Below are 10,018 nucleotides of genomic sequence, written 5' to 3'. Positions count from 1 at the left end.
ATTTTCAAGTTTTCTGAAGTATTTCCACTGCAGCTGCAGAAATACAAAAATTGTCTGAAGTTGCATCATGACTGTGACAATACTAATGAACACTGAAAATATGAATCTCACTCGTCCATCCCAAAGAAATTCCTACTTCAACTGCTTTCACCACAGCTTTTAGAGGATTGATACATAAAGGACCACATCACAGTAAGAAAAAGAAATGTGCAACAGGACTGCCAATCTCACCCTCACAAAGGACCTTCGTCCCCAATTCCCAATCTCATGATTTGTTTAATCTTTGGTATGAAAATACAACGTATCGATGCCTGGAAGCTTCTCAATGCCATCAGAAGTACAGATGCAACAGACTGAGCACATCATGGTCAGATTTGCTACCCAGCAGTGACCCAGGAAAGGGTGGATAAAAATGTGATAGTGAGCTCTGCTTCTCCCTTGCAAATGAACAGTGGAAGTCCTGCACCCTCAAAGACCAAAAACTCCATTTCTTGTTAGAAGTACCGGAAATGGAAATGTACACATTTTGTTCTCTGAGGATGCCATGTATTCAGGGAGTTTTCTGGATAATTGAGGATGCCATGTCTTCTGGGAGTTTTCTGGGTAATATAGACCAGAAACTGAGCAACACAGCTGTATTGCAAGTGCAGACTTTATAGGACAGGTTAAATAGATAGTAGCTTTACTTTGTTTAAAGTCACATTACCTGCTTATACAGAGATATCACTAGAGGCTCCTCTTTCTTTTGCTAGATATTTAGCAATTGTAGAATAATCCAGTTTCCTGAAAACTGTGTCCCCCAGTTTTCAGTAAATCACTGCTGGGAAGACATGCACTGTCTGTGCAGGCAGAACAACACAGAGATCTCCCCCATATCCCATATGGTCACTCGGCACACTTAATGGCATTAACAAATACTTGCTTTGACTCCCTCCCTCCAAGAAAATGCATCCCCAGCCACCCATCTCAGCCTCCTCCACAAATTTTCTACTCCACAAAAGTCAGAAAAGCAGTTCCTCTGTTGCCACAGGACCAAAGTGTCTAGACCCAAACTTAGCTCCCAGGTTTGAGCAAGTGTGGTTGCACAAGGGCAGGGCGATAAAATCACCAGGCACTGTCTCAAGAATTCAGGTGAGGGAGAAAAAAGATTCACTGTCTCTGAGGGACACCACACCTCACCACACATGGCCCTCGTGGGGTCACAGGTTCTATCACAGGATTCCCAAGTGAAAAATCCCTCTAATAACAAAATTAAGTCCCTGATATTTTTCACCTTAATTTTGACACAGGCAGTGACTATATTTTTAAGTTAAATCTATGTGCAACACAAAAATTACTAAGTGTGGAGGGAAAGATGGCCACTTACAGCATGTCAAACTGCATTTCTCTAACTGGTATATCTCTGTGGAAGGGGGCCACTTTGTGGTTATCTGCCCACAGTCCTGGATATCAGACTGGAAGCTACTTCCAACAACTCCAGTCTACTGAATGCCAAATGGAATGTCCCACATCACCTAAGACATATATCTAGTGAACTGTAGCCAAAAGGTCACCAGATCTGGTCCTTCCCCCACCCATCTCTAAAATCAGAAGGGGATTTTTTCCTTCCTGTAGTCTTTGCAGTTTTCTTCTTCATCTCCAAAGGTCATGGAATATTACAGGACTTGTGGAATTGCAGCAACAAAAACACAGATAAACACTTGGTCATGCTGAGCCTCACTGCAGCCAGCAATCACATTAATGCAATGCTTGCTCCAACATGCCTAAGCTCCCCACAAGGCTTCTCCACTGGACAACTGGTGGTGAGAGGGAAAATAGTCAAAAGGGTAATGGGAGTATAAATAAATAAATAAATAAATAAATAAATAAATTACAGCAGACTGAAGAACTCAAGGTTTAAATAAAGAGGAAGAGCATCCTCCTATGTGGTCCAAAGACAGAGAGTGGAAGCTAAATATACCAGAATTTTTAAGTTTCCAGATGATTATTTCTAAATAGGCATAACAGCACTTTGAAAAATCATTTTTACCACTGTATACACAGAAAAACTTCACTTATTTTCTGAACTGGAGGGGATACCACTTCTTTCCATGCCTGGAGGTTACATACCCTTATAGGAAGAATCTCAGATGTTAGCTCTTTTATGGGGTTTACTTGAAACAAGGAAATGAAAACCAAACAAACCACCTCTCCCTCCCCACACACATCTCTAGATGTCCATTCCCAGTGCAGAGGCAAGACCTTTGTTAGGAGTTTCTGTCTCTTTGAAGGATAATACTAAGCAGTTATTGTTTTTCTAAATATAACTCAGAGTTTTCAGTTTATTTTTCTGGTATCCAAAGAACAGAAATCAAACTGGGGGGAAAGATAATAGAACACCCCACAAACACTCCAAGTCCCAAAGAAAACTTGACAGCTCCTTAGGAATTCAACCATGGTTTGAATAAAACCAGCCTGCTTTCTGTTCACCACATGCCAAATGGTTTCCTGTCATTTCCAGTAGGATTTTTTCTTTTTTTTGCCAGTTCACAACTGCCTTCTATTGTCAATGCTTTGAATAGCCAACAACGATTTAAAGTGGTGGGCTCCTATCAGCATTGTTCTCCTGTTCAGAGGCACAGAGAACAAGAATACATCTATGTTTTCCATACAGTGTAGAGAAATGTAATTCTCTGTTTAGTGTCATATCAACAGCTCGTGTCCCAATTCACCGCCATGGGCAATGAATGACAGACTGTGCTGTCCATCCTGACAATGTGACCAAGATATCTGTGGTTGAGACTGCTATATCGTTTTTCCCCTTTCCAAAAAATGTTGCCAGAGAAATCTCCTATTTTTGTTCCTTTATTTGTTTCTTTATCTAAATACAAAGTAGAGATAAAAATGAAATTGAGTTCATTAAACAAGCTGCAAATAATGTCTTGATAGCACAGGAAATGTTACATTCCCTGCAATTTAACATTGCAGCATGTGCTCTCAATGGAGCACGGATTTCTTTATAATACTAATAAAAATAGCTGTAGTCCCATTCTTTCAACAAAGGCTTCCCCCCACCCTAGCAATTCAGCAGAATATATCTTATTTTCTAGTATAAAAAAGTTTCCTTTATAGGTAGCAGACACATCACAGTTAACAATATGTAGCTGAAGGGTGATTAACTCCAGGTACCATAGGTCTGGAACTGGCAATAAAGAGGTAGCTTGGAGCTGTGCACTGGAAACAGCATTTATTCAAGAGAAGAGGAGAAATGAAACAAAAGTTTGACAATGTTAGAAAAGAAATGTAAGAAATAGGTTGAGGCAGCTATGGCACAGCAATGATTTACATGCCGTTAACGTACTGTGGCTGTATGTTTTGTTCAGGACAATATTTAAATAAAAGCAACGTTAGCCTTGGCAGTCTGTGTATTAACACACTGAATTTATGTTGCCTCCAAGGTAAAGAGCATCTTCTTATTGTAACATATACAGGAATTACAGTGTCGAGAGCATCTTTGGCAGTATATTCTACCTTAAGCAGAGCTTACTGGATTTGTTTCAATTTATTTTTATTTTTCCATCATTTCTTGAGTGCTTTCATTTGTTTGTAAGTTGTTGAGTATGATGATAATATTTTTCTTTTTACTGCTTCAGACTCAAAAACATTTCTAGCAGAGGAAAGAAGTACATTTACACAGGCAACAAAGGAAAGGTTTTAGCTTAACAGATGGCTGGAGCTGACAGAGTAGGGAAGTCGATGGAGTAGAGGTATCCAGGCTGCAGACCTGTGGCACAAGAGTTTTCCTATCATGCAATGGTTGCCTTTATATGAGCTGCAGACTGGTGCTGTGGAGAACAGAGACAATGGTGCTGTCTCTGAACAGGCCTTTTGACACTCCAGCAGCATCAGTGTCATCCCTGTCTTGATCCTCCTTTGCGTTTTACACGGCTCTCCCAAAACTATCTGAGCTGCCAGGTAATGTTGGTCATAGGGGGATCTTAGCAGCTGGCTGTTTTGTGACAAATGACACAGAATCAGCAACAGTACATGACCTTTATGGATTCTGGCTGTCTCTTAGAAGAATGTGAAATATTCACAACGAAATACAAAACCTACTTGAAATTCAAGTTGCTCCTCAGACAATTACTATGGAACCAAAAGACCTAAGTGCCCTGTATTGGTAAGATATTTATATTTCTACTGCCCCCATAAAGTTCTCTGCCTTGTGCATCATTACAGAAAATAACAAGAAGTCAGAGCTTTTTTAAGTACAAGGCTGGTCCTAGATGACTGTCTGAAGTACAGATGAATGACAGTGAAAAGAGCAATCCCAATGGTAGCTATATGATCTGGAGGCATAGCCTTGGAGCAGAGGTGTGAAACCTTCAGACACAACCAAAATAAGCCACTGCTACTGTGGGGGGGAGATGTGGAGAAAAGGCACATAAAATTCACACATTAGTTCAGAAAACCAATGCAGCATTTGCTGCAAACTTCTGAACAAAGCACACTGAATCAGCAATATAAGTAAATCATAACATCTTCTGCCTCTCAGAGCAAAAAAGTTAATCATGTTATGTCCCTCTGAACATCTGTCATCCTCCACAGTATGGAAAAGGGTGAGTTTTAGATCAACAGACTCCAACTCTGTCAGATCAACTATAAGGAATTCAATGACATACATCAAGGGCCTCTTCTTCCTCTTCTTTCATGTGACATGCCCCCTTCCAATTTAATTGAGAGTAGGTTTCCCTGCCCAAATTCCTTATTCTATTATTTAGCATCACAGTCAGAGGATATAATTCTGGGTATTAAAAGGTTGTTGTAGGGAAATTAACAGTCCCTCTAGGTTTAAGACCTCTCCACGTGCTGTAATATGTCTGGCAGGACAACAGACAGATAACAGTAGGACTGGAGTTCTGTACTTGGCAGAATTCAATGGGACAATTTCTTACGTAGCACTAATGCCACTACAGAAAGTGAAGTATATGGGCCAAGGGCAGATGGAATTTTTTATTTAAAGACACCAACAGTAACATGAAAAAGGAAAATTTAAAATTGTAATAGATAACTGCCTCTGCAAGAGCAGAAAACATATCTTCTTCAACTCTGATGCCTGAGAAGCAGCTTGGACTGCAATCCAATGCTTCTACACACTCCCTCACCTCCCCTCCTTCTAGCAATTAGGAAGATATAAAGGACTACACCCGTGCTTTCATTGCCAAAATAATTGATTTTATCACAAGACAATTAATATATTTCACCAACACTCTCACTAAGGCATGGGACAAGTTTCTTCTTTAAAACACTGTATAGGCAAAATCAACACCATAGAGAGCATCAGTGGTTCCTCTTTCAATAAAAGGTTCATTGCTTTGCTTCCAAAAGGATTTTTCAGAAGAAATAATAAATGTTCTGTATGTCATTACAACATAATCTATGTTTTATTGATCTGTACACTCCAGTCCAGGCCTGAGAGCTCTTTTGGGTACTGTTGTCATCAACAGCTTCTGCAGTCACTGAAACACTTACTCCCTCAAATAAAATAAAGGTTTTCTTCCCAATTCAGGTTCAGTTCATCTGACAGAGGCTCCTAGATGCTAGGGGAAGGTACAGAATCTTACACTGGAACAGCATTCTTTTACAATTATGAAGAACACTGGCCTCTGAGATAAAAATTGATGTTGTTTAATTACTCTTTAATTGTATTTTCTTTCTTTGCAAAAAATGAAATGTTGTTGCCACATGTAAAATGCATATAACTTACTGTAGCTGATTATATATTATCCACAGGCCTTGTTTTCCTTTTCCAAAAAGAAAAACAATTCTCTATGAATACTTGATTTCTTTCCTTGACCAGTTCCTCAAAATTGAAAAAAAAAAAAAAAAAAAAACCCAAACCTAAATCAAAACAATGCAAAAAAAACCCCAAGAAACAAAAAACCTTACTAGTAAAACTCTTAGAATTCCTCACATCAATACAAAGCATAATTTTTAATTAACAAAATACTCACTTAGAATATACAAGAGATCGTTCTGATGACATGTCTTGGAGGTCAGAATGTAAAACGTTGGTAGTTTAAAAGGCTGGAAAAAAGAATCCAGCTGAAACTGTGTTACTGCCAGAGTTGAAAGATATGAGTACTGAGCTTAGCAAGGAGAAGGATAATAGATGGCTTCAGTCAAATTATAGGTACGCATAAAGGAAAAAGACTTCTTATGATTGTAGAAGTAGCCTAAATCAGAAGACAAAAAAATGGTATCAGATGCCAGGCAGAATATGTACTGATAAATGCAAAAGACAAATAAGACACAAATTTTGAAAGCAATTGAAAGCAATTGAATATTAAAGCATCCTGGTTCATGACAAGATCTCATCATGATGATCCTCAAACCAGGTTTAACCAAATAGTTTTGCTGAAGGATATTCTTTGACTCAGGAATCAACCAATAAAGTTCTGTAACTCATGCTATGTATGACTAGTAGGATGCTAGACTTAGTTGTTACAACAGTCCCTCCTAGACTTAAATTCTTTAAGAATTTGGAATTATCGCAGCAACCATCCTCCTCTCTCCACCTGATGGTTATTCTGTGGGAGAATGACAGAACACATTCCTGAGAGTTACCAGAAGCTATTGCCCAGTCATAAAAACCAGTGAAAAGGCACGAGGTAAGGCAAAATCCGGGCAGATAAAGTGACCTCCAGAGTGAAGCACAAGTTAAAAATGTATTTTCAGATGAACTGATGCAAGAGCACAAGTTAGTGCATAAACACCAAGTGCATGCTATTATGATATGATATGATTTAAAATATTCCTTCAGGTGAGATTCTAATAACACCTAAAAAGCCCTGGCAGCTCCCTGTCAAGGTATGTCCGTGTTGTTAAGGTGTAAAGCAACTGTCTTGCTCATAAAACAATCCAAACTGGAAAACACATGGTGGACAAAGCCAAGGACAGCAGAAATCAGCGCTGAGCCCCATTTTGATGGTGTGTTGAGATGTGGCTCCTAAGAACCTGCATTAGCTTTGACGAGTTGCATGTTCATGCAATTCATTTTCACCATGCTGAAAGATGAACAACTAAATACCAGGCAAAGACAAGCTCTGAAGGAGGAAGCCACACTGACAATAGAATCACTAGGAGAAATTTCCTGTCACTCCCAGAGCTGAACACTAGAGCTACAGTAAGTGAGAGACAAGATGACGATCTGTAAAAACCTTCTGTCACTATGTCAAGTGAATGCAGTGGGACCATTTCATGCCTGCATTCCAGCCAGTGTTTGGGCTTTTCTCCAGCCTTCTCTGAGGCAAATTCTGTGTTCTGCTATAACTTTCTGCTCTCCTCACCCATACATCATTTACATCTCTTCATCTGATCTTAACCTGATACTAATCTATTATTTCTTTTCCAGGAACTTCATCGTAGTAATAGAATGATTTTTTTTTGTACTCTGCAATTCAGTTCTCCATTCTTCTGTTGTTTCACACACTCCCCATCTCGTTACTATACTTCCCAGCTTTCTGGTTTTCCTTCTTGCACTCCAGCTCTGTATTCTAGATACAACTGATTTTGCTTTCATCACCTTTTCTTAGGATCATTATGATGTTTGCTACATTTTTTTTTATTTTTCCAGTTTGATGTATTCAAAAATCTTATATTATGGAGCTTTGTATTTTCTTTGGCAAACTGGCCAAGTTTCTTAAGATTATAATAAATTTGTCCCAGCCAGTCAGAACAAAAAACTGACTTTACTCCTTCTGCTATCTGAGTTCTTGGTTCACCTGCATGTAAGAGCCTACATAATTAATTCAATTACAGCCTATGAATCTGATTATTTTCTAAAGTTTCTCTCACATCTGTTTTGATAGGGTAGCATAACACTTGTGGCCTTTCAATGTGTTTAGACTGAAAGCTTTTCTTGGAAGTCTATCTATCTTCTTCACAAATATTTACCATTTGCATCTGCTCTTGGTCACAAAGTGATTTATTAAAAACACCCTAAAACTAAAAAAATATCCAGAGACTTTAAGCATTTCCCAATTTTGAAATGCATCACAGATTGCAGGAGCACACTGACAGACCTCAAGACAGTTTGCATTAATCCACTCAGCCTTCCATGCTGCTATGTCCCGATTACAGAGGACGTGTTTAAACTCCATGTGTTGCATAGCCTGAGTTGAGAGGCAACAATCGCCTAACTTGCCACAAAAAAAACTGAATAATCATGTCAGGATTCAAAGTGAATGGAGAATGCAATATTTTCCTCATGTTCTCATTAATTTTTTTGTCTTTTTTCTGAAAATTCAAGCAAGTTTGAAGCCCCATTGCTCTGAGTGCTCCATGTGACTCCTCATGTGATCCAAGGAGCACTAGAAAGCTGCAGAAGTCCAAGCCTTTTCCAAGTCTTATATTAAATGAACAAGATAACTTCTGTGTGCTTTGCTGCCTGCAGGGCAATATCCCTCACTGCAGCACTATGTCTCAAGCTCCAGGATGTTTTCTCAAACATCTTTATTCTCTACTTCCCAGCTCCCAGGATGGTGCAGAGCAAGATGTTTGGTACTGTTGAGAAGGAAGGGGTTGGAGGGGGGAAAGGGCTACACGGTATTTACACTGCCAGTGGCCAGCAGCAGTAATGAGAGAGAAAAGACAGCTGAGGTTATAAAAGCTTAGCCAAACTTTCTGCACATAGACTAGGCAATCTATTTACTTTTAAGGGTTAACAACAACAACAAAAAAGACTCTAAAGAGGTAAAACTGGGAAGATGGATATATGTCTTCAATAACAAGTGGACTGGCATGACCCTGGCAACGTCAAGCTCCTTACATTAGCTCTTTCGCTGTAATACTGGATATCACTTATTTTAATAACACATTTACTGATGAGAGTAAAACTAATGTAGCATGAAGAGAAGGATGGAATAGAAGGCATCTTATTTGTCAATACATAGTCACTGTAACCCTGCTTTGGTAATAAGGTGAGAAATGAATAGCAGTCTGATTTTCAAAGACACCATGCACCAGAATCCCTTCATTTTCACTTGGTAGTGAGGGAGATGAGAAGTGCTGAAAAAATGTTGTCTTTTTTTTTTCCCGCCTGTAACTTATACATTTGTTGTCAATAACTTTATCCATTTGAAATGAATTTTAGCATCTATTAAAATAAAATATTTATGTAATAAATATCCTAGTCTTATGATTCTATCATTATATTGATATTTTAGGTACTCTCCTTATAATACAGCTCATGCTAATAAGGCTGATATTATTTTTCAGAAAGCACAAACTCTCCAGTTGGAAAAAAGAGTTTGAAAATTCAGCCTTTGAAAACAGGTAGGACAATGCTTTATGTCTTGGGAGTAAAGAGATTTGACTCATGATTTTTGAAAATCTGAGGTCAGGAACAATTTCCAGATTGTTTTACTAAACCACAAAGTAATAATAATAATCAAAATCTTAGACAAAAGTTATTCTGTTGCTGCTACTGAAGAGAGATTTACCTCTATTTCCCAGGGATTACCAATATAATAGTCTTTAATAACCTGCAATTGTCAGACAAGCATGTTTTATTCCTGCACTTTAACAATAGCCCAAAAGTGCCAAAAGCATTTGCATTTATCTTCAGCCAGTGAAGTAGATGGCAAGACCAGAAGGAGCTTTATCTAACTATAGCTCTGATGCCTTACAATTGTCTTAAATATTTCAACAAAGAGATACCTCAGTGTATTTCCCTGGCTACCAATGATTTGCCAAAGGTCAATAACTTCAGCTTTAAAACCCAATTGATTTCTAAAGATTTTCTTGCAGTTGAGAGATTAATCCAGACTCTTATAAACATATTTATGAAATAAGAGCAAGGGACTTCAGCCTGGCAGTTTGGAATGTAACACCATTTTGTATCTATATTATTTTTGGGATTAGAAACCATTAATTTCTAAAATTGTGCTGTGGAGCATAAGTGGCAACAGCTGCAGCTATCTGTTTGCTGTCTTTCCACATGGGCTATTTTCTGTGCAAGATATGCATGAAGAACACA

At 38.5% G+C, this 10,018-nt stretch overlaps 1 long non-coding RNA gene across 1 annotated transcript in view; it reads right to left on the bottom strand.

Annotated features, from left to right (window-relative positions):
- LOC148223416 (uncharacterized) overlaps positions 1–10,018 on the bottom strand; it is a 155,394-nt gene that overhangs the window by 86,148 nt on the left and 59,228 nt on the right. The window lies entirely within an intron of this gene.

The sequence above is a fragment of the Sturnus vulgaris genome, chromosome 6 (assembly GCF_052056855.1).
Source record: "Sturnus vulgaris isolate bStuVul1 chromosome 6, bStuVul1.hap1, whole genome shotgun sequence".
Classification (NCBI taxonomy): Eukaryota; Metazoa; Chordata; class Aves; order Passeriformes; family Sturnidae; genus Sturnus; species Sturnus vulgaris.
The sequence above is the reverse complement of the archived record's forward strand: the minus strand, read 5'-3'. Positions and strand labels throughout refer to the sequence as shown.